We start from the raw sequence: 20,593 nt of genomic DNA, 5'->3' as shown, positions 1-20,593 counted from the left end.
CTGCTAGCACTAGACTTTCCCTCCAATGGATCCTCATTAAGGGATTTAGATTATACTCATTCCAATTACCAGACTCGATGAGCCCAGTATTGTTATTTATTGTCACTACCTCCCCGTGTCAGGATTGGGTAATTTGCGTGCTTGCTGCCTTCCTTGGATGTGGTAGCTATTTCTTAGGCTCCCTCTCTGGAATCGAACCCTAATTCTCTGTCACCCATCACCACCATGGTAGGCCTCTATCCTACCATCGAAAGTTGATAGGGCAGAAATTTGAATGAAGCGTTGCCGACACAAAGGCCGTGCGATCCGTCGAGTTATCATGAATCACCGATGTAGCAGGTGAGCCTGCACTGGCCTTTTATCTAATAAATGCATCCCTTCCAAGAGTCAGGATTTGGTGCACGTATTGGCTCTAGAATTACTATGGTTATCCGAGTAGAAAAGTACCATCAAAGAAACTATAACTGATTTAATGAGCCATCTGCAGTTTCACAGTCTGAAATAGTTCATACTTAGACATGCATGACTTAATATTTGATACATGCATATGACTACTAGTAGGATCAACCAGGTAGCTTCCGGCCATGAGCGGGCCACCCCGGGCCTCTACCAGAGAGACCGCAAGGTAGACCCGCGCTCATGGGAAACCAAAATTAGAAAGCATGCGGCCCATCCTTGCAATCGAACAAAACCTGCTCGCATCCCAAAGCTGACCAAGGACGGAGATGTGGGAATCAAGCAGTGTGCTCCTCAAGACCTGGAGTGAGGAAAAAATGAGTGCAGGCCAAAGAGGTACGACTGGGAGCTTCGGTTCACAAGCACCTAGGAAGAATATCTCGTACGGAGCCCTTTACCCTCGGTCTCAAAGCCGAACCTACTCGCGAATGCCAAAATTGTGCAAAATGCGTCGTGTGCGCGACCACCTCAATTGTAAGGCCACTTAGAGACATCCATTTCCCAAGCATATGCCCCCTACACACTTGGAGTGGTGCACCCCGCACAGAAAAGCCATCCTCGACCGCACAGAACAATTTTCCGTCACCCGGCTCTCTGAATAAGCGCCGATGAAGAACATCACGCTGGAAGGAAAAGACGTGTGAAAGTTAGAATGTGGCATCAAGGAGCTCCAGTTCACAAGCACCTAGGAAGAACATCTTGTACGGAACCCTTTACCCGAAAACTCCCAAATGACCCTACTCGCGACGTGTCTATCTGAATAGGCAACACCGTGCACGCAGCCACCTCAATTGTAAGGCCACTCAGAGACATCCATTTCCCAGGTATATGCCCCCTACACACATGTTGTGGTGCAACCGGCATAGATGATCACAGCTCGACTAATGCACAAATCATTCCCTTCCAAGCGTGACTTGGGTAACCATTCTCTGTGACCACTGCGACCCTCCAGATGGGGGAACAGGACCCTCCGCAGGCCGGAGGATGACGACAAGGGGCCTCGGTTCACAGGAGCCTGGGAAGAACATCCCGTACAGAACCCGTTACCCGAAAACCACTGCACCGTCGATGCTCATGATAGTCATGCCATGAGAGAGTGCACTGTGCACGCAACTAAGGCCGGCCACTCATAGACATCCATTTCCCAGGCATATGCCCCCTACGCACTTTTGGTGGTGCACCCCGCACGAACAATCCTACCTTGACCAGCCTGAACAATTCCCCTCTCAAAGGAAGGCCTCGACCTTAATCGCCCATGACAAACAGCTTGACAAGGCATGAAGCACCCACGGGAGCCAGAGCATGATGATGCAGAGTCTTGGTTCAGAGGAGCCTGGGAAGAACATCCCGTACGGAACCCTTTACCCGAAAACATCCGAACCACACATGCTTGTGACAGTCCTGCCATTAGAGAATGCACCGTGCATGCAACTAAGTAAGGCCACTTAGAGACATCCATTTCCCAGGTATATGCCCCTACACACTTTTGGTGGCGCACCTAGCACGAACAGTCCCACTTTTGGTCGACATCGTTTATGGTTGAGACTAGGATGGTATCTGATCGTCTTCGAGCCCCCAACTTTCATTCTTGATTAATGAAAACATCCTTGGAAAATGCTTTTGCAGTGGTTCATCTTCCATAAATCCAATAATTTCACCTCTGACAATGAAATACGAATGCCCCCGACAGTCCCTATTAATCATTACTCCGGTCCCGAAGGCCAACGAAACAGGACCAAACTCCTATCGCGTTATTCCATGCTAATGTATTCAGAGTGTAGGCTTTCTTTGAGAACTCTAATTTTTTCAAAGTAACAGCGTCAGAACTGCGACCTAGCCAATTAAGGCCAGGAACACACCACCAAGAGAAGGGACGTGAGGGCCAGTGCACACCAAGTAGGCGGACTGACCATGACAACCCAAGGTCCAACTACGAGCTTTTTAACTGCAACAACTTAAATATATGCTATTGGAGCTGGAATTACCGTGGCTGCTGGCACCAGACTTGCCCTCCAATGGATCCTCGTTAAGGGATTTAGATTGTACTCATTCCAATTACCAGACTCGATGAGCCCAATATTGTTATTTATTGTCACTACCTCCCCGTGTTAGGATTGGGTAATTTGCGCACCTGTTGGCTTCCTTGGATGTGGTAGCCGTTTCTTAGGCTCCCTCTCTGGAATCGAACCCTAATTCTCCATCACCCGTCACCACCATGGTAGGCCTCTATCCTACCATCAAAAGTTGATACGACAGAAATTTGAATGAAGTGTCGCCGACACAAAGGTCGTGCGATCCGTCGAGTTATCATGAATCACTGGAGTAGCAGGCAAGCCCGCACCGACCTTTTATCTAATAAATGCATCCCTTCCAAGAGTCAGGATTTGGTGCATGTATTAGCTCTAGAATTACTACAGTTATCCAAGTAGAAAAGTACCATCAAAGAAACTATAACAGATTTAATGAGCCATCTGCAGTTTCACAGTCTGAAATAGTTCCTACTTAGACATGCATGGCTTAATCTTTGAGACAAGCATATGACTACTGGCAGGATCAACCAGGTAGCTTCCGGCCATGAGCGGGCCGCCCTAGGCCTCTGCCAGAGAGACGGCGAGGCAGACCCACCCTCATGGGAAACCAAAATTAGAAAGCATGCGGCCCATCCTTGCAATCGAACAAAACCCGCCCACATCCCAAAGTTGACCAAGGACGGAGATGCGAGAACCGAGCATTGTGCCCCTCAAGACCCGGAGCGAGGAAAACACAAGTGCAGGCCAGAGAGGTATGACAGGGAGCTTCAGTTCACAAGAACCTAGGAAGAATATCTCGTACGGAGCCCTTTACCCTCGGTCTCAAAGCCGAACCTACTAGCGAATGCCAAATCTGTGCAAAATGCATCATGCGCACGACCACCTCAATTGTAAGGCCACTCAGAGACATCCATTTCCCAAGCATATGCCCCCTACACACTTGGAGTGGTGCACCCCACACAGAAAAGCCATCCTTGACTGCACAGAACAATTTTCCATTGCCCGGCTCTCTCGCCAAGCGCCGACGAAGAACATCGCGCTGGAAGGAAAAGACGTGTGAAAGTCGGAATGTGGCATCAAGGAGCTCCGGTTCACAAGCACCTGGGAAGAACATCCCGTATGGAACCCTTTACCCGAAAACTCCCAAATGACCCCGCTTGTGACACGTCTATCTAAACAGGCGACACCGTGCACGAAACCACCTCAATTGTAAGACCACTCAGAGACATCCATTTCCTAGGTATATGCCCCCTACACACATGTTGTGGTGCAACCGGCATAGACGAGCACATCTTGACCGACGTACAAATCATTCCCTTTTGAGCACGACTTGGGTAACCATTCTCCATGACCACTGCGACCCTCCCGATGGGGGAACAGGACCCTCCGTAGGCCGGAGCATGACGACAAGGGGCCTCGGTTCACAGGAGCCTGGGAAGAATATCCCGTACAAAACCCGTTACCCAAAAACCACCGCACAGTCGATGCTCGTGACAGTCATGCCATGAGATAGTGCACCATGCACGTGAGCGATTAAGGCCACTCAGAGACATCCATTTCCCAGGCATATGCCCCCTACGCACTTTTGGTGGTGCACCCCGCATGAACAATCCTGCCTCGACCAGCCTGAACAATTCCCCTCTCAAAGGAAGGCCTCGGCCTTAATCGCACATGACAAATAGCTCATGACAGTCCTACCATTAGAGAATGCACCATGCGCGCAACTGAGTAAGGCCACTCAGAGACATCCATTTCCCAGGTATATGCCCCCTACGCACTTTTGGTGGCGCACCTCACACAAACAGTCCCACCTCGACCTCGTAAACAAGCTTTTTTGCCTCAAAGAGTTTGTCGGAGACAAAGAAGCAACCTTCAGTGCAACCATAGCACTCTTTTGTTCAACCGCCCAAACAACGCCTCCTCTACCCTCTGTCAAAACACTCGGCATTGCTGCTCCCTAAGGTGAGCTTCTCCTCATAGGCAATTTTGCTCTTATCCAGTCACCTTTGTGTGCCCGAATTTTGAAAGGCGACCTCCATGGGACATGGAAAAGACTCAAGAAGAGAGCTTGCTCACGGGAGAGAGAAGCCAAGGAGACCACGAGAGTGCTGAGAGTGGGATAGCGCTGAATATGCGGGAGAAGCCTGCGCGTATAAACGGAGATATATATCCAATTGCAATGAAGGAACATGCCAAAGATCGAGAACAATGGTACAAATGCTAGTAACGTGCACTTCAAGACCAACGCATCACCGAAAGACAACCGCCAAACATCGAAAGAGTCGCGATGCTCCGCAACCTACATGCAAAGCGGTTGCACACCGGGTAAGGGAGTGAGAGCCCCAAACATAGCTGGGCGAGGTGCTCACTTTGCTCTTTAATATCTCGTTAATACCGTCGAGGAAATGGCACAAGCACACACACACACAAGCATCCTCAGAAGAGAACAGTTCGAGTGACAGGTCAAATCCAAGAGTTCTAAAGACTACCTCCAGGAATAATCGGGAACAAGACCAATTACAAGTCGTCGAGTCTGTTACTGGGCAAACATGAGATGCGCACAGGAAATTGATCAGCCCTCACAATGGCCCAAGGCCAAAGATCAAACTGCTACGATTTACCCCAACGATCATCATGCCACTCTTCGCAGAGAGGTGATAGAGGCCAACGAGCCTGCGCATAGCAATCGTGGTGTAAAAAGGGCGTTGAAGGCAAGAAGCCTAGATGAAAGAGGCTATGAGGTCACCTCGAAGTGGTCTAAGAATCGGGCGCACTTGGGGCAACTACCTATATCAATCCCTTATCCCGCGGTGCGTCCAACACAGAAATTTCCAAGGCGGCCAAGGAGCCTCCCCGCATAGCAATCGGGGTGTGAGGTGATGAATGCAGCATTGATAGCAATCGAGGTGTGAGGCAAAGGATGCAGAAGTGAGAGGTGAGGGATGTAGCAGAGATAGCAATCGAGGTGTGAGACACAGCAGAGATAGAAATCGAGGTGTGCAGTGAAGGGTGCAGTGGGAAGGGCCCAGCAGCTAGATGCATGAAGCAATGGATGCAGCAGTGATGACAACCGAGCCATGAGGAGAGGAGGGATGCAGGCAAGAAAGCAATCAAGGCTCGATGCAAGGGATGCAGCAAGGATAGCAATCATGTTGTGAGGTGAGGTTCCAAAGGCTAAACGTGAGAGGTTGCAGGGTCAACTCAGAGAGGTCTATGAATGTGAGAGGCTGCAAGCAAGGTCGACTCAGAGAGGTCTATGCATGTGAGAGGCTACAAGCAAGGTCAACTCAGAGTGGTCTATGCATTAGGCGTGCTTGGGGTGACTACTAGTGCCAACCGCTTATCCCGTGACGCGTCCGATAAAGAGAACGTTCCAAGGCGGCCGAGGAGGTTACCAGCCGAGGGATGCAGTAGCGATAACATATATAGTTTTGAGGTGGCTGAGAAGCCTCACCACATAGGAATCAGGATGCGAGGCGAGGGATGCGCCGAGAAGGCCCCGACGGCTAGACGGAAGAGGCTGCAGGGCCGCCTTGGAATGGTCCAAGCATCGGGCGCAATTGGGGCAACTACCAGTGCCAACCCCTTATCCCGCAATGCGTCCAACACAAAGATAGTTCTGAGGTGGCCGAGGAGCCTCACCGCATAGAAATCGGGATGCGAGGCGAGGGATGCGGATGGAAGTCCCCCATAGCTAGACAGAAGAGGTTGCAGGGCCACCTCAGAATGGTCCAAGCATTGGACGTGCTTGGGGCGATTACCAGTGCCAACCCCTTGTCCGACGATGCGTCCGATACAGAGATAGTTCTGAGGTGGCCGAGGAGCCTCACTGCATAGCAATTGGGATGCGAGGCGATGGATGCGGCGAGAAGTCCCCAATGGATAGATGGAGGAGGCTACAGGGCCGCCTCAAAATGGTCCGAGCATCGGATGTGCTTGGGGTGACTACCAGTGCCAACCCCTTATCCTGCAATGTGTTTGATACACAGATAGTTCTGAGGCGGCCGAGGAGCCTCACCGCATAGCAATCGGGGTGTGAGCCGAGGGATGCGGCGAGAAGGCCCCAACGGCTAGACGAAAGAGGCTTTAGGGCCACCTCGGAATGGTCCAAGTATCAGACGCGCTTGGGGTGACTACCAATGCCAACCCCTTATCCCGCGATGCATCCGATACACAAATAGTTCTGAGGCAACCGAGGAGCCTCACCGCATAGAAATTGGGGTGTGAGCTGAGGGATGTGGTGAGAAGGCCCCAACGACTAGATGGAAGAGGCTTTAGGGCTGCCTCAGAATGGTCCAAGCACCGGACGCACTTGGGGCGACTACCAGTGCCAACCCCTTATCCCGCAATGCATCTGATCACAGATAGTTTCGAGGTGGTCGAGGAGCCTCACCACATAGAAATCAGGGTGCAAGGTCAGGGATGCAGTGAGAAGGCCCCAATGGCTAGACGGAAGAGGCTTCATGGGCGCCCCGGAATGGTCCAAGCATTAGACGCGCTTGGGGCGACTACCAGTGCCAACCCCTTATCCCGCGATGCGTCCGATACACAGATAGTTCCAAGGTGGCCGAGGAGCCTCACCGCAAAGCAATCGAGGTGCGAGGTGACGGATGCGGCGAGAAGGCCCCAATGGCTAGACAGAAGAGGCTGCAGGGTCGCCTCGGAATGGTCCAAGCATCAGACGCGTTTGGGGTGACTACCAGTGCCAACCCCTTATCCTACGATGCATCCGATACACAAATAGTTCTGACACGGCCGAGGAGCCTCACCGCATAGCAATCCGGGTGCGAGCCGAGAGATGCGGTTAGAAGGCCCCAACGGCTAGACATAAGAGGCTTCAGGGCCACCTCAGAATGGTCCAAGCATCCAACGCGCTTAGGGCGGCTACCATTGCCAACCCCTTATCTTGTGATGCGTCTGATACAAAGATAGTTCTGAGGCAGCCGAGGAGCCTCACCGCATAGCAATCTGGTTGCGAGGCAGATTATTGGGAAGGGAACCCCCTAGGATGCGGCTCAAGCAGTGCCCAAAGGGACTGGAATGCGGAATCACATCGAGAGACCCAAGTGCTATACAAGGGCTCAAATCAAATTATTGATTTGGCCACGACATGGATGCATCAAAACGACTACCTTTGCCGAACCACTCTCGCAATTGCATCCATACCGAAACCAATAGGCATTTCTGTTGGAGCCCTCAAATACCATTTGGGAATCTCACATGCCCCTCTAAATCGGCCAATGCAGGCACTCAATGAAAATCTGAGTGCTACCACCGTTCAAGCGCCAACATTGGTCGAGTTAGAGGGGCACGGGGGAGAATGCTCCAGTCAACACCTCCCCTATATAAGTTATTTGTCCGATTCTCGCACAACCGTAGTCTGCCTCATCGAATCGAACAACGGTCCCAGATTCTGACTTCCGTTCCATAGAGACCCAAAAGCTAGATGGAGCCTCACAAGAGAGAGAGTCGATGCATAGCAATTGGGTTTCTCGAATGTTTAGGGACCGCGCTCACTTGCGGATAGGGCAAAATCTGCCAAGCAACCCAAAAGCTAGACGGGGGCTCGAATCAAATCGCCTAGGTGGCCACAACAAGGACATGTTGGATCGACTACCAATGCCAAACCATTCAGCAAGACGAGTCTGTGTCGAGGCTAGATAGAGATTCTCAGAGAGCGCTCGCATAGCATTCAGGAGACCTGCTGCGTCCCTCACACTCGACAAATGGTGGTGCACGTTTATAAATCCGAGCGATCCAACCCTTTCAAGAACCAACATCAGTCGAGATAGAGGGGCACGGGGGGAGCTGCGTGAGACAACACAATCCCCTACATAAGTTATTTGTTTGATTCTCACACATCCGAAGAATGGTCATCAAATTGGACAATACCCCAAACTTCCGACTTCCGTCCTAGAGAGCCCAAGAGCTATCTAAAACGTTCATGGCCGGAACTCGATCGTGGCTATACCAGTCCGCCAAGCAACCCAAAAGCTAGACTAGAGCTCTAGTCGAATCACCTCTGTGGCCACAGCAAGGACATGTTGGAGCGACTACCATTGCCGAACCATTCTACAGGTTGAGTCCATACCGAGGCCGCATAGAGATTCCTGATGAGCTCCTGCATAGCAATCGGGAGACTTGCCGTGTCCATCACAATCGATAAATCCTGGTGCAAGATTTTTGCATCCAAGTGCTCCGACCAGTCGAGCACTAGCATCAATTGACATAAACGCGCATGGGGGGAGGATGCTCGAGAACAATACCTCCCCTATATAAGTTATTTGTCCGATTCTCAAACAGCCGAAGTCTGGTCAGCGAATCGGATCAAAGACCACAACTTCCGACTTTACCCACAATGCAAGTCATCGAATCGAACATCGGCCCCCGAGTCAGACTCCATGCATATGTCAGGTCATCCGACCCAACTTCCGCCTTCCTGCACATGGTAGGCCATCAACTCGGTCATCAGACCCAACTTCCACCTTCCTGCGCATGGCAAGCCATCGACTTAGTCATCCGACCCAACTTCAACCTTCATGAGCATGGCAGGCCATCAACTCGGTCATCGGACCCAACTTCCGCCTTCCTGCGCATGGCAGGCCATCAACTCGGTCATCCGACACAAATTCTGCCTTCCTGTGCATGGCAGGTCATCGGACCCAAATTCCGACCTTGTGAGTATGCCTACATATCGAATCGGTCATCGGACCCAACTTCCGACTTCATCCATACCGTAGGGTCTTTGAGGTTGGCATGGTGCGCTCAACCTGGGGAGTCGACCAATCGAAGCATACACCTCCCCTATATAAGCTATTTGTCCGATTCCCACACCTGTGTAGTTTGCACCTCCAACCAAGACATCGACCCCAACTTCTAAACTTGGCTGAAGTGACCGCACCAGCGCCTTGGTGTGCACCTTGCAACGCACAGTGCCAACATTTGCCTTCCTACACATGGAAGGTCATCGGACCCAAATTCCGACCTCATGAGCATACCTACTAATCGAATCGATCATCGGACCCAACTTCCGACTTCATCCATAGCCCAGGGTCTTTGAGGTTGGCACGGTGTGCTCAACCTGGGGAGTCGACCCATCGAAGCATACACCTCCACTGTATAAGTTATTTGTCTGAATCTCTAACCTTTGTAGTTTGCACCGCCGATCAGAACATCAACCCCAACTTCCGAACTCGCCTGCATTGACCGCACCAGTGCCTTGGTGCGCACCAAAGTGCACTCCAGAGGTGTGCACTTTTGGTGTGCACTTTTGTGCACTCCAAATGTGCATACTTTTCATGCACTCCAAAGGTGCGCACTTTTCGTGTGCACTTTTCATGCGCTCCAAAGGTGCGCACTTTTGGAGCGCACTTTTTCGTGCACTCCAAAGGTGCACACATTTGGTGCACACAAGTGCACACCTAGGTGAGCACCTTCGAGCACACCTTGTAGCACACCAAACTCTGACTTTCGACTTCATCCACAATGCGGGGTCTTTGAGGTTGGCGCAATGCGCACAACCAGGGGAGTCAACCCATCAAACCCAACACCTCCCCTATATAAGCTATTTGTCTGATTCTCATACATGAGTAGCTTGCAGGAGTGATTAGGACATCGACCCCAACTTTCGGCTTCTAAACGAAAACAAGGTCTTTGAGTTTGGCGTAATGCAAACAACTAAGGGAGTCGACCCATCAAACCCAACACCTCCCCTATATAAGCTATTTGTCTGATTCTCATACATGTGTAGTCTGTAGGAGCGATTAGGACATCGACCCCAACTTTTGACTTCTTAATGAAAACAAGGTCTTTGAGGTTGACGTAATGCACACAACCAAGGGAGTCGACCCATGAAACCCAACACCTCCCCTATATAATCTATTTGTCTGATTCTCATACATGCGTAGCCTGTAGGAGCCATTAGGACATTGACCCCAACTTTCGACTTCTTAACGAAAACAAGGTCTTTGAGGTTGGCGTAATGCGCACAACCAAGGGAGTCGACCTGTCAAACCCAACACCTCCCCTATATAAGCTATTTGTCTAATTCTCATACATGTGTAGCCTGCAACAACGATTTGGACATCGACCCCAACTTCCGAATTTGTCTGCATTGACCGCACCAAAGGTGCACACCTTGGTGCTCACCAAACTTTGACTTCCGACTTCTTCCGCAATGCAGGGTCTTTGAGGTTGGTGCAGTACGCACAACCAGGGGAGTCGACCCACCAAACGCAACACCTCCCCTATATAAGCTATTTGTTTGATTCTGATACATGCGTAGTCTGCAGCAACGATTAGGACATCCACCCCAACTTTCGACTTCTTAAACAAGACAGGGTCTTTGAAGTTGGTGTAGTGCACACAAGTAGGGGAGTCGACCCATCAAATGCAACACCTCCCCTATATAAGCTATTTGTCCGATTCTCATACATGTGTAGTCTGCAGTAGCGATTAGGACATCGACCCCAACTTTCAAATTCATTTGCATTGACCACACCAAAGCTGTGCGCCTTGGTGTGCACCCTAGAGTGCACTTTGGTGTGCACCCTGGAGTGCACTTTGGTGCTCACCTCGGTGCACACTTTGGTGTGCACCTTGGAGTGGACCAAAGGTGTGCACCTTGGAGCGCACCAAAGGTGTACACTTTGGAGCGCACAAAATAGGGTCTTTGAGAGGTTGGCACAGTGCGCACACCAAGGTGGGTGTTGAGGTGCGTGTCGGGGTGGGTGGGTGCTAGGGTACGCTCCATGGTGGGTGCCAGGGTGGGTGCGTGCTAGGGTGGATTCCAAAGAGGGTCATAGGGTGGGTGCCAAGGTGGGTTGGTGATATAGTGGGCTCAAAGGTGGGTACTAGGGTGGGTTCCAAGGTGGGTCACAGGTTGGGTGCTAGGATGCATGGGTGTTAGGTTGGGTGCCAAGGTGGGCTCCTGGGTGGGTGGGTGCTAGGGTGGGTTTCAAGGTGCCCGTGAGGGCGGGTGCCAAGGTGGGTAACAAGTTGGGTGTTAGGATGGGTGAGTGCTAGAGTGGGTGCCAAGGTGGGTGGGTGCTAAGGTGGATGCCAAGGTGGTTCACACGGTGGGTGGGTTCTAGGGTGAGTTCCAAGGTGTGTCACAGGTTCAGTGCTAGGGTGGGTGTCGAGGTGGGTGCCTGGGTGCGTGGGTGCTAAGGTGTGGATGCCAATGTGGGTCATAGGGTGGGTGCTAGGGTGGGCTGCAATGTGGGTGCCAAGGTGGGTAACAGGCTCAGTGGGTTCTAAATTGGGTGCCAGGGTGGGTGTGCACCCACCTTGCCCGAGGTGGGTACCAAGGTGCTAGTTAGGGTGGGTGCTAAGGTGGATGAAGGTGGGTGCCAGGGTGAGTTCCAAGGTGGGTGAGAAGGTTTGTGATAGGTTGAGTGGTAGGATGGGTGGGTGCCAAGATGGGTCATAGGGTGGGTGCCGAGGTGGGTGGGTGCAAGGGTGGGTAGGTGCTAGGGTGGGTGTCAAGGTGGGTGGGTGCTGGGTTGGGTTCCAAGGTGGGTGCGAGGCTAAGCGTCGAGGTGGGTCACATGTTAGGTGCTAGGATGGGTGAGTGATAGGGTGAAAAGGTGCCAGGGTGGGTGCTAAGGTGCATCACAGCTTGGGTGCTAGGATGGGTCGGTGCTAGGGTGAGTGGCAAGGTGGGTGCACAAGTGTCAAGGTGGGTGTCGAGGTGAGTGCCAAGTTGGGTTCCAAGGTGGGTGCCAAGTGGGTGAATGCTATGGTGGATGCCAAGGTGGGTCACGGGGTGGGTGCCAAGTTGCTAGGTTGGGTTCCAAGGTGGGTGCCAAGGTGGGTGCTAGGGTGCGTGGGTCACAGGGTGTGTACCAAGGTGTGTCACAACATTGGTGCGAGGATGGGTGCGCACCCACCCTGGCCAAGATGGGTGCGAGGGTGGGTTCCAAGGCCCGTCACAGGCTGGGTGCTAGGATGGGTGGGTGACTAGGTGGGTCACAGGGTGGGTGCCAAGGTGGGCACCAGGGTGGGTGTGCACCCACCCTGGCCAAGGTGGGTCATGGGGTGGGTCCTAGGGTGGCTAACAGGGTGGGTACTAAGGTGCGTGCCAAGGTGGGTCATAGGGTGGGTGCCAAGGTGGGCACCAGGGTGGGTGTGCACCAACCCTTGCCAAGGTAGGTCATGGGGTGGTTGTCGGGGTGGGCGTCAAGGAGCCAAGGTGGGTGGCAAGTAGCCAAGTTGCGTGCCAAGGTGGGTGTCGGGGTGGGTGCCAAGGATCCAAGGTAGGCGCCAAGGAACCAAGGTGGGTGTCTGGGTGGATGCCTAGGTGGGATCCTGGGTGTGTGTCGAGGTGAGTGCAAAGGTGGGTGTTAGGGTCAAGGTGAGTGCCTATGTGGGTTCCAAGGTGCCAGGGTCAGGGTGAGTGCCAATGTGGGTTCAAAGGTGCTAAGTTGGGTGCGAGGTTGGGTGCCAGGGTGGGTGGGTGCCGAGGTGTGCTAGGTGGAAGCCCGGGTGGGTGTCGGGGTCTGTCGGCGTCCCATGGGTGTAGAGTTGGGTGCCTGATGGGTGCTTCTTGTCAAGTTTTAGTCATCGGGACTCATTTCGAGCCTCAGAGGTCGTTTCTTGTCCAGTTGCCCTGTCTTCAACTTGGGAACCCAATTTTGGTCCTTAGGTCCCATTTGTTTTTGTCTCGCATACCACTTTTGGCCTATGGCCTTTTCGGGGTCGATTCTCATTTTGGGCATCAGAGCATGTTTCTTCTCCTAAAAACCAATATTTGTTTATTAAGTCTCAGAACACATTTTTGTTCTCGTGGACCCATCATGGGTCTTGGAATGCATTTGTGGTCTTTGGGTCCCATTTTGCATCCTGAAACGTGTTTTTGGTGCTTGATCCCTGTTGTTCACCAAAAGTGATAACCCAAGACACCTGTAAATCTATCTATGAGATAGCCAATCTCAATCAATGAAACACTTCAGGGCTAGGACAACATAACATAGGATCCTAATGATGCTCCTGCACTTCAGGTTCTGCTAGACCTAGGGGGGAACACCCTTTTGATGCATTGAATACAACAATCACAAACATAAGACTGCATCAACAATGAGCAAACAAACCATTCCACAAGCTCACCAAATTAGGTAACATGTACAAATGGGTTGGATCTTATACAAATAATAGGTGAAATAGAGCTTTGGAAGGATAGAACATTAACCCCTAAACATAAAGGGAAATAGATTTGTCTTTTAAAATGTATATCTGAGACCATTCCCAAATCTGTCAAAGACTAGTGCCTTGTTCATTGGGCAGCAAAGTCACTCACAGAACTACAAATATGAATCATAGATGCAAGTTTGTTTTCCTTAAACAAGATATTCATGCATCAATACCTTATATTAATGCACTATTTGATTCATTCACAAATTCATCAGATCTGGATACATATTTCATTATTTATGACTGACTATAGAATTTAAACTCTTCATTGAAGAATGCCTACAAACAATCATACAATCTCCTTGAGATGAAAAATCTCATCCTCCTCGAGGATTGAATTCATAATAATGAAAAAACATATCACAGAGACAATCTTGTGGGAAATTACTTATGCCTGACACCAGTAAGACCTGCAATTAAAACCATATTTACAACACTGCACTGCAATCTCTATACCCTGAAACCAAACAGAAGCATTTACAAACTTGGGTCAAGATCTTCAGAAAATGGAAGCCATCAAATCTGGAGCATTTTCCAAATTTTTGGAACCCTTACAACTGAGAAGAGTTGGGAATAAAAGGGAGAGGGAACCAAATCAAATCTGCAACTGAATTGCCAAGTGTCTCCTCTCTAACTGAATTTTGTTCCCATGGAAACTGCCTCCAAAATATCCCACATTTGTCAAAATTAACCTCATAATCAGATTCCTCACTTTAAGAGCTTTCCGACGATATATAATACTTTATATTTTGGCCAAAATTTAGACCCTGGGCGAATTAATTCCCATTTGTGCTCAGTCATTTAAATATTTCGAATTTTAATATAGTCAGAACTATATCATTTATTCATTTTAATTTTGGTTTTTTGCCTCCATTTGGTCCTGACGCTTTTGCCACGTGGCGGCCTCCGATTGGTCGATGGGGTTGACCGGACGTCACCTGGGATGACACCTCATCACTTCCACATCATCTGCTTTGTCACTGCCACTTGGCCACCACGTGTACACCACCTCAGCGCCACGTCATCACCACTGGACTGCCACCTATCACGACACGTGGACAGCTCTCGTTCACTTTCGCTATTTCACAGGGTGTAACTCACATGCATCTTCCTTTCGCAAAATAGCGCGCACCGTCGATCCATCTCGAACTTGCTCACTCATTAACCCGACCTTTCTCTACAAAATTTTGCCTGCCTGCCTCGAGAAGCGTGCCTACGTGGGGTCCACCTAGTCGCCATCCAATCAACTCCTCCGTCGCCTCGGGATCCATGCTCGCATGTGGGCCCACCTTGGGCGCCATCAAGCACCATCCGTCAAAAGCCTTTATGGCTTAGACATATTACTATTGTGCGTTTTTGCTTATAAAGATTAAAAAATACCACTTCCCAGCCAATGTGGGATTAAAACATTAAGCCTGGGACTGTGTATTTTTTAAGATTTCTAAGTGTTCTTCAATGGCGTTTTGCATTTAAGGTTTTGAAACCTTCAAACTCCAACGTCCAAACAGCACCGTGAGGGAGGAGCTAGAAAATATTGTGGATTTATTGCACTTGCTTGAAAGCTTCTACATTTCTTGAAGGTTTCAAAACTGCCCATTGCATTGGCTGAAGCTTCTATTTGCTGCTAATTGCATTAAATTGAAGGTTTTGAATGCCATTAAACCTCCTTCTGTAGTCACCCACCTCACAAAAGCTCACACACCTGCCAAAAGCTCATGGCAAAGAGGAGAAGACTGCCAATTTACAATTTGTTGAGGTTCCCTTGGTGCTGCTCACACATGGGAGGGAGAGTGCTGGTATGCAACTGCAATTTCATTAAGTTTAAGGTTTATTAAACCTTTCCCAGTTGCCACGGTCTGTGCATTTGGTTGAAACTTTGAATGCCCTTTACTTATGCATGTAGAGAGGAGGAAATTTGCATTTGGTTTGAAATTTTTACATTTCCTTACATGCCACACTGCCACTTCTTTGCTTTGGCTGGGTTTTTACATGTTGTATGGGAGATTTGGCATCAAATCTGCCATATTGCATTTGCTTGATGATTTCAATTTATTTTCCCAAATTTGCTCTCTACATAGCAGGGAAGACGAAGGAAAGGAGATCCACACCACACTTGCAATCATAAAGCACACATGAAGACCCACGTACCACACTCTAGCTACCATAATGCCATTGCATGGAGTTTTTGATGTTTCAAACATCTATTCCAAGACCATCGGCTTCCATTGCATAAGTTTTTTTTTTTTTTAAAAGATTGGAATCTCTAATACACCACTGTAGAACATTCAACCTTGAGTAAGCCAATAGCATTAATCACTTCCTCGATTATGTCTAGAAGTTGAAATTCCATGAAATGAAAACCATTCTGTCACAAAATTAATGCGCAGGCATGAGCCAAGTCGGGCCCCAAAGTGGGTCCGACTAAAAAAAATTTCGTTTTCATGCAACTGACCTCTGAAAAGCTTCACGGACCTCAAACATACCTCTGGAAATGATCGACATCGTTTTCGGATCATAAAATTGCATTTTGCAACTTTCAGGCAATTACGCCACAATTTTCGCATTTAATCGCGAAGACATAATTTTCAAACCTATCAAAACACCTTTCTGGAGCTCGCCATCTGACAAGCATGTACTTTGATATACAAGGATGACATCTACCAAACGGTTTCTCAAGACGAGTCCCGAGCGAAGAGATATTAATTTCCAAAAATGGCCAACTGGCTTTGTCGACACTGCGGACCTGATGAAGTCAATGTTCTGGCAACACATGATGCCTTTCTCAAAAATATCAAACAACCTCTGTGGGTCCTCAAATTTGAAACATAGGTACCTTAAAGTACATATTAAATCTTTGAATTCTCAATTCGATCACCAGATTGACAGGATGCAAACGGCGCGCTCACCAAAACGGCTACATTAACTGATATAACACTGGAGTGTGGATAACTGAATTTGATGGCAAAATGAGCTCTTTTGAAAACCGATCAAACGGATTGGTAGAGCCTTGAAATTTGAAACGTAGCTCACCATTTATACCAACATTAGCCCGGAACAAACATTCTGACATGATGCTCACCAGGACATTTTTACACTTGTGCAAACATCACAAACTACAAACGGATTGAGCTTTGAAAACTGAGCAAACAGATTCATAAGGACTTGAAATTTTGCATGTTGACTCACATTTATGCATAAAATTCAATCCATTTTGAAATTATTCATGATAATAAACATGGAAAAAGATATAAACACCCAAAGTAGGCTACTTAATAAAATTTGCACTTGTGCCTAGAATGCACTTTCAGCTCACCCCTCTAAATGGGTACCTAGTAAACTTATCCAAACTGAATTCTGAAAGTTTCACATCACTGCATAGGCCAAATGAAAGGTGTGGGACATGAATCCCGAGCCTTACCCTCTGAAAATCAACCAGCTCCATTTTACCCCCTTGCTAACTAGGCCATTCAAACTGACTTATTTTAATCATTTGGAAACGCAGGGCAAAATTTTGAAATGGGCCTATAAACTTGACTCAGTTTTAAATACTCCCAACAATCCCTATTTTGGGTGCCCACCCTACACCAAGTGAGCACCCGAGGCAAACCGAGCACCTTGGTGCAGCGGGGCAAGATCGAGCGTGCACCCGAGGCGCCCCGAACATGCACCAGGGTGCAGTCAGCCCACATGTGAGCGCAGGTCGTTGCGTCGAGGTGGTGTGCGGGCATCGCGGTGCAGATGGGACATGCGTGCACTTGGGCGGGTCGGGTGTGCACCCAAGCCGGGTCGGGTGCGCACACGACGCCCCGTCCAGGTGCACGCACGTAGGCCGGGTCGGGTGCACACCCGACGCCCGGGCGAGGTGCGCGCACCCGAGCAGGGTTCACACATGGCGAACAGGGCGCGCTTGGCGAGGGAGGGTGTGCACCTCGGCGAGGGTGGGTGGCCGGGGTGGATTCGCACGTGGGTTGCAGTTTGCTAAGTACACACTGCAACAAGCTCATAACGGGTGTGATCATACCAACGTTAGTGCACTGGATCCCATCAGAACTCTGCAATTAAACGAGCTTGGGCCAGAGTAGTACTGGGATGGGTGACCTCCCGAGAAGTCCCGGTGTTGCACCCCTTTTTAGTTTTTCGTCGGGCGTCGCAATGCTAATTGAAATAACCTTTTGCCTGTTTGCGTTCCCGTCGGGGTCGGGCCGGGGTGCGGTGCTCGCACTACCGCGCGCGCGGGGGCGACATCGAGCGCGCACCAGAGGCGCCCCGAGCACACAGGCCACGGTGCAATCCAGGCGTTGTGCGCGCACCCCGATGTGCTCGAAGTGCTGCGCGCGCACCCAGGTGAAATCGGTGTGCACCTCGGCCAGTGCGTGCTCGGTTGAGTCGCGCATGTTGGCCAAGGTGCACAGCAATGTTTCTTACTTTAAGGTTCCACACCAGATGTTCGGGACAGGTGAGCGAAGCTGGGCGAGGTCGGGTGCGCGCCCGGGGCAAGGGCACGCAGCTGGAGAGCACTTTGGAGCGCACCTTGGAGCAAACTTCGGGGCGCTCCTTGGTGCGCACTAATGATGCGCTCCGTTCAAAAGTTTCCTGAAAAGGCAAAAAAAATTGAGATTATAGAATTTCCCACCTGAGAGATTGTCAAAAAAAAAAAAAAAAAAATTGAAGGAAACGCAGGTGCCAAGGTGTGCGCGCCCGGGTGCCCACCCTGGTGCGCAGCCCAGCCAAGATGTGCACACCAAGGCGCCCACCCTGGCGAAGGTGCATGCAAGGTGCGCACCCGGGGGAAACTGGACAATTAACCCAACTTTCAACTTCGCGCGCACCAGAGGTGCGCGCCATGGTGCGTACCTTGGTGCGCACGAGAGGTGCGCACCTTGGAGCGCACTTCGGAGCGCACCTTGGTGTGCACCAATCTTGAGCACCTTGGAGCACACCATGGCACCCAACAAGGTGCGCAGCCCAGCCAAGGTGTGCGCACCCTGGCAAAGGTGCGCACCAGGGGCAAACTGAGCTCCGACTTCGCGCGCACCTTGGAGCGCACAAAAGGTGCGCACCTTGGAGGACACTTCGGAGCGAACCTTGGTGCACACCATGGCGCCCACCAAGGTACGCAGCCCAGCCAAGGTGTGCGCACCCCGGGCAAATCGAGCTCCGAATTGTGCGCAGCAGAGGTGCACGCCATCGTGCGCACCTTGGAGCTCACTTCGAAGCACTCCTTGGTGCGCACCAATGTTGCGCACCTCGGAGCGCACCTGGGGAAAACAAGGCAATTAACCCGACTTTCGACTTCGTGCGCACCTCGGAGCGCTCCTGGGTTCGCACCTCGGAGCACACCGAGGTGCGCACCTTTGATGCGCTACCTTCATCAATTTCCAAAAAAGACAAAAAAACATTGAGAAGATGTGCGCACCAAAGTGCCCACCTTGGCGAAGGTGCACGCGAGGTGCGCACCCGGGGCAAACCGGGCTCCGACTTCGTGCATGCCATGCTGCGCACCTTGGAGCACACTTCGAAGCGCTCCATGGTGCCCACCGTGGTGAAGGTGCAAGCAAGGTGCGCACCCGGGGCAAACCGAGCTTCGACTTCGCGCACGCCACACCTTGGAGCACACTTCGGAGCGCTCCTTGGTGCGCACCATGGTGCCCACCAGGGTGCGCAACCCAGCTGAGGTGTGCGCATCGAGGTTACCACCCTTGCGAAGGTGCACGCAAGGTGCGCACCTGAGGCAAATCGGGCTCCGACTTCATGCATGCCATGGTGCCCACGAAGGCACGCAACCCAGCCAAGGTGCCCACCGCGGCGAAGGTTCATGCGAGGTGCGCACCCGAGGCAAACTGGGCTCCAACTTCGTGCATGCCTTACCTTGGAGCACACTTCAGAGTGCTCCTCAGTGCACACCATGGTGCCCACTAGGGCGTGCAGCCCAGCCAAGGTGTGTGCACCAAGGTGCCCACCACGGCGAAGGTGCGCACCCAGGGCAAACCGGGCTCCAACTTCGTGCACGTCGCACCTTGAAGCACACATCGGGGTGCTCCCGGGTTCGCAACAGCATTGCGCACCTCAAAGCACACCAAGGTGGGCAGCGAGGTGTGCCGCCTTCACTAATTTCCATAAAAGGCAAAAAAATATGAGATTTAAAATTTCCATTTTGAAAGATAGTGAAAAAAAGGGAATGTGGGTGCCATCTTGAGCCCGCCCTGGTGCAAAGCCTAAGCAATGTGTGCGCACCAAGGTGCCCACCCTGGTGAAGGTGCGCACCCGGGCAATTAACCCAACTTCCGACTTCGTGCGCGCCAGGGTGGGAGCACACCCAACAACCGGGCCTGGGAAGAGCCAATGCGAGAAACCCCACCAAACGCTCCGACAAAAAAAAGGGGGTGCTCCAATAACCCCACTTCGGAGCACACCTGGGGCAAACCCAGCCAAGGTGTGCACCAAGGTGCTCGCCCCGACAAAAGTGCACGCGAGGTGCGCACCCGGGGCAAACCGGGCTCCTACTTCGTGCACGCCGCACCTTGGAGCACACTTCGGAGCGTTCCCGGGTTCGCACCAGCGTTGCGCACCGTGGTGGGCACCTTGGAGCACACCAAGGTGGGCAGCAAGGTGCTTACCTTTGATGCGCTGCCTTCACTAATTTCCAGAAAAGGCAAAAAAAAAAGCGAGATTTTAAAATTTCTGTTTTGAAAGTTAGTGAAAAAAATGGAACGCGGGTGCCATCTTGAGCTCGCCCTGGTGCGCATCCCAGGCAAGGTGTGCGCACCAAGGTGCCCACCCTGGTGAAGGTGCACACCTGGGGCAAACAGGGCAATTAACCCAACTTCTGACTTCATGTGTGCCAGGGTGGGTGAGCACCCAACAACCGGGCCTGGGAAGCCCCAATGCGAGAAACCCCACCAAACGCCCGGACAAAA

The 20,593-nt window shown here is 51.1% G+C and overlaps 1 pseudogene; it reads left to right on the top strand.

Annotated features, from left to right (window-relative positions):
• Positions 1-17,683: 17,683 nt before the first annotated feature.
• LOC131062048 (5S ribosomal RNA) lies at positions 17,684-17,802 on the top strand (annotated as a pseudogene).
• Positions 17,803-20,593: the final 2,791 nt, after the last annotated feature.

This window comes from Cryptomeria japonica, chromosome 2, assembly GCF_030272615.1.
Source record: "Cryptomeria japonica chromosome 2, Sugi_1.0, whole genome shotgun sequence".
NCBI lineage: Eukaryota > Viridiplantae > Streptophyta > Pinopsida > Cupressales > Cupressaceae > Cryptomeria > Cryptomeria japonica.
Note: the sequence above shows the minus strand (reverse complement) of the source record. Positions and strands in the feature narration are given on the sequence as shown.